Genomic DNA, 5,168 nt, shown 5'->3' with positions numbered 1-5,168 from the left:
GGTTTCATCTGTCCAAAGAATGTTCTTCCAGAAACATTCTTGCTTTTTTAGATCTTTCTCAGCAAAGTCCAATCTACCCTTTCTATTCTTCAGACTTATGAGTGGCCTGTACCTTGCAGTGAACCCTCTGTATTTACTTTAGTGCAGTCTTCTCTTTATGGTAGACTTGGGTATTGATAGGCCTCCCTCCTGCTGAGTGGTGTTACTGGCTATTTTGAAGGGGTTTCTCTTCACCATGGAAATGATTCTGCCAACATCTACCACCATTGTCTTCCGTGGACGTCCAGGTTTTTTGCGTTGCTGAGTTGACCAGTGGCTCCTTTCTTTCTCAGGATGTACCAGGATGTAGATTTTGCCACTGCTAATATTGTAGCCATTTCTCTGAGGGTTTTTTTCTGTTCAATCTGAACAATGTTCTGATCAATTCCAGCCCTTATATATGCTTAATTTATAGTGATATGATAAATGAATTGCCCAAACCTGCCCATGAAATAAGCCTTTTGGTCAATTGTCCAATTACTTTTGGTCCAAAAAGACGGTGGCCGATGTTAAAGAGCTAAAACTCCTAATTTGAATGTGGATACCCTCCAATGAAAGCTGAGAGTCTGTACTTTATGTCCATGTCCATTATATCACTATCTTTGGAATATGTTTCAGTAGATATGGCTCTTAAATACTGGTGGTGAATCCAAATCCAACGTGGCAGAGGATCATAGAGTCATTTAAAAGCTTTGCATTGTCAGTCACTTTGGGACTTGCCAACTTATACTAGATTACCAGAGGCTGATGTATTTGTTCACTTCCTGTATTCAACATGTACCATTTACCGAAGCCGTCTTCAAAACATCTTCTGATGCACTAACTTGGACACATCATCAGTGTTGTTTCCTGGAGTCACTGAGTGTTCCGGGTCTTACAACAGACACCCTCATCCAGGCAACCCTGTGTCCAAGTGGCGTTCTACTGCCCCCACTGCTCACCCCTCTTCAGCCAGAGCCACATTGTTGTTAATAGCTCTTCTCCAGTTGGCACCCGCTATGCCCAATGTGCCATAGGCCTTGTTCAGGGAGTGGCTTGCAAATCCTCGACAGCCAACCTCCACCGGCATGCATCCTGTCCTCCAGCCGTTCCGCCGACATTCTTCTACCAGCTCCTGGTACTTCTGCCTCTTTCTCTCCTGTGCTTCCTCCAGTCTCTCCTCCCAAGGAACTGTAAGCTCCAGCAAGACCAGTTGTTTTGTAGCCTCAGAGACCAAGATGATATCCAGTCTCAGATTGGACTAGGTGATAAGTTGCGGAATTTTCAGCTGCCTTTCCAGTTCATCACCTGTCTCGGGCCGTGAGCAGCACACCTGCAGAGTAGTTCTTTGGTGTCTTCTGTGGCTTTTCTCCTTCCTTGATAAGCTGGATGGCTTTGGAAGTGGCCCGGGTGCATCGGCTGACCTCAATCCCCATGCTTATTGCCTCGGCGACAGATTTTAGGACTTGGTCATGTCTCCAACAATAGCGACCCTCACTCAGCGCACTTGGAGCAGCTGCTTAGGATGTGCTCCAGTGTTCCTACCTTGGAACACAGGGGGCATGCAGGTGTTTCTATTTTCCTCCAGGTGCACAGGTTTGATGCGCTTGGGAGGACATCATAGACCCCCTGGATTCGGAATTTGATTCTCTGGGGGTTCCACTGCCAGATGTTCTTCCAGGTGACGCGCCGCTCCATCGCCTGCTTCGACTTCATCCAGGCACCTTGCTGCTTCATGGCCACGGTTCTGCTAGTCCGCTCTTCCTCACATTGGCCGACTTATACCGGGTCATACCCAAGTCCTGCCCTGCCTGTGCCCCTGTACCAAGGACCCTGTACTCTTGTTTCAGCTTGCTGGACTGCCTCCGCTGCCCTCCACTTCCTCCCTGTCCTCACCACAATTCCTGCCCCAGACACTTAAGCATCTCCGGACCCTGAGTACTGTAGGTGTTCCCGTGTCCGTGCCAGGATGAACTCCTCCCAGACTGAGCTGAAGGGGAGCCGAAACTTGTTGATATTCCCATACAACCCAATGCTACTTAAGCTGTGTGGCAAAGCTACCATCTATGAAGATAAATGCTAACTCTTTGGTCAAACCCTTCTACTACAGTCATGGGAACCTCATAAATAAGCAGAGCCACAGGATTCATGGGAGAATTCCATGTTGATATATCCAAGCCTTGAATTTTCCGGGGAGCCCAGACTTATCCACTGTTCTCAACCAACTCTCTAAATCAACAGTGGTTGTCTTGATTGAGTCACGGTCATTCCGGCTACCATTGAAGACCTTCCCGAGGTTCTTCACTGGCTTCTCCGTTACTGATGGGATCAGCTCTTCTTCTAGCCTGAAGTGGAATCTCTCTGTGATAGGGGAGTAGCAGGTGGCCAAAAAGTGCTCTAGTTTTCGAGATACCCCTACCGGAGGTATAACAAGTCGTACTTGGTATCAAAATGTTCGTTAGAACCTCTACTTTTCAGAACTGGTGTTGTACTTTGAAAAAGTTGTGTATAACATAGTCAATTAACCCCTTTATTGCCGAAACACGCAAAAAAACGACACTTCCTCATACCTTCAATTTATTCAACCCAGGCACTATAAAACTTTGTTTGATGCCACTACAATGCTATTTCTTTATTAACAGAGGTCTGTGGATATCATCTGGACATCAGTGGTGGTGTAAAAATCCCAAGGGGGGTAGTCTGGGGCCCCAAAATGGGGATTTTAGCCCCTTTTTCTACTTTTTCTTCAGGAAAACACCCCTTGTGAGCCCAATTTCAACTCAGATAAGGAGTGTTTGGTATCAAAATGTTCGTTGGAACCTCTTCTTTTCAGAACTGGTGTTGTACTTTGAGAAAAATTTGTGTAACATGGTCAATTAACCCCTTTATTTCAGAAACACATTAAAAACGAAACTTCTGTACACCTTCAATTTCTTCGACCCAGTCACTATAAAACTTTGTTTGATCTCGATAAAGTGCTTTATTTCTTTTTAGCAAATGTCTGAAGAAACAATCTGTACACCAGTGGTGCAGTAAAAATCCCAGGGGGATCCAGGGGAATATCTCAAGTGGGAAAATTGCCACAAAACCGGTTGTGCAGTCCCTGACAACGATTCCAGGAAAGGGAAAAGGCATACTGGATAATTTCATTGCCCAGCGACTTGTGGATGGTGGAGAGAAAGACTTTTGGGATGCAGTACCCAAGTCTGTGGCCACAACATTCGAGAGCATGAAGAAATCTCTATCGTTTGATAAAGCCAAGAAGCTGTTACTTGACCCAGAGGTGTTGTTCCGTCGATTGCTTTGTGTTGCAAGACACAGAGAAATCAACCTGAAGGATGTCTTGTCGTATGAGCTGACCCCAGTACCGCCAGCATTATTCCATGACGATGGTGCCATGCGAAAGGTGACTAAATCAGACCTTGCTAGCAAGCTTGAAGAACGTTGCCAGAAGGAAACTGTTCTGAAATCAGAAGCCTACACACGAACTGCATACATAATTGATGGAATGAGTCTTGTACAAAGTGTGAATGAAACACACTTCCAGACATTCGATGATTTGGGACAGATCATCTTGAAAAGACTGACCAGACTATTGAAAAATCCAGACTTGCATATTGAAGTCGAAACGGTGGTCTTTGACCGTTATGATGTAGATGCAAGCTTGAACATCAAGGGAGGAGAAAGACAACGACGTGGGGACAGTCATGAACATAGAGCTTCCCACAAGGTAATTGGGAATAGGAAAGTTCCTAACTACAAACAGTTTCTCAAGTCCGGAAAGAATAAAGCAGAACTGATATATTTTCTTAGTCAATATATAGAGGCGAGAGCACCTGACATGATTGCACCAGACAAAACACTGGTGATTGCTGGGGGTTACCCGAACCCAGAGACAGTGAAACAAATATCTGCTGAAGGACCTTGTACGATGGAGAACCTGGCTTCGACACAAGCTGAAGCCGACACAAGAATTGTGTTACATGCAACACACTCAGCTTCCTTTCCACGGACCATCGTCAGATGCGATGACACTGATGTCCTTGTGTTGCTGTTGCATTATCAGAGTGGAGGAATGTTGAGTCGGGAGGTCTACATGCACGCAGGTCATGCCGGAAAATTCACCACAAAAGAGAGATTCATTCCAGTGACTAAGATTGCTGAAGAAGTAGGGCCATTACTCTGCTCCATTTTGCCAGCAATGCACGCCCTTTCAGGATGTGACACTACTAGCGGATTTTTCAAAATAGGGAAACGAACTGCATTCAATGCGCTTCAAAAGCATCAAGATGAGTTGAAAGGCCTTTCTGAATTCAACAGTCCTGGACCAGAGGTGGGAATGGATTCTGCAAGAAAATTCGGTATCCTCATTTACAAAGGTCATAAGGACAGACATTGCAAAACTTTGGATGAATTGCGTCTCATCCACTCATCAACAACCGACAAGCCAGTGGTGTCACTCCCTCCTACAGAGGATGCTTTTCAACAGCACGCACTCCGGGCAAAATATCAGACCATGGTATGGTGCAGCAGCCACATAGCAAAACCTGAAGTTGGGGACCCCTGTGCATATGGCTGGACCAAGAGTGGAGAAAACCTTGTGTGCATTCGAACTTTGAAGGAATCGGCTCCCAGTGATCTGAGGAACCTCACTCATCTGTACTGTCAAGATTCAAGCTGTATTGATGGAGCGAAATGTCCATGTCTCCAGGTTGGACTTCCGTGCATCGAAGCATGCAAATGCAGTGACTGCCCGAATACTGTCCGTGTTGAGCAAGATAATGGGGATGGGGATGGGGATGGCAGAAGCGATGAAAACTAGCATTGGTCTCATTGGTCAATATTTGGTAGCAGGCACTTTTTTACTGGTAAAGAAAATACTGCTAAGCTGTTTCAAACAGGTAAACGAGTTTTGAAGTGACCTTCAGAGTCCGAGTACAGTTACAAATTCACTGGTGTTTGCAACAGGATCTTTTTCCCGAAAAAAAGTAGAAAAAAGGGGCTAAGATAAAAGTTTTGGGGGCCCAAGACTAGCCCCCTGGGATTTTTACTGCACCACTGGTGTACAGATTGTTTCTTCAGACATTTGCTAAAAAGAAATAAAGCACTTTATCGAGATCAAACAAAGTTTTATAGTGACGGGGTCGAAG

General features: G+C 45.4%; 1 pseudogene; it reads right to left on the bottom strand.

The window, feature by feature from the left end:
• Positions 1-976: 976 nt before the first annotated feature.
• On the bottom strand, positions 977-3,249 carry LOC144901266 (uncharacterized; annotated as a pseudogene).
• Between the last annotated feature and the right edge of the window lie 1,919 nt (positions 3,250-5,168).

This window comes from Doryrhamphus excisus, linkage group LG11 (genome assembly GCF_037039965.1).
Source record: "Doryrhamphus excisus strain RoL-2023G ecotype Guam linkage group LG11, RoL_Dexc_Guam_v1.1, whole genome shotgun sequence".
Classification (NCBI taxonomy): domain Eukaryota; kingdom Metazoa; phylum Chordata; class Actinopteri; order Syngnathiformes; family Syngnathidae; genus Doryrhamphus; species Doryrhamphus excisus.
This window is presented reverse-complemented; position numbering and strand designations above follow the sequence as displayed.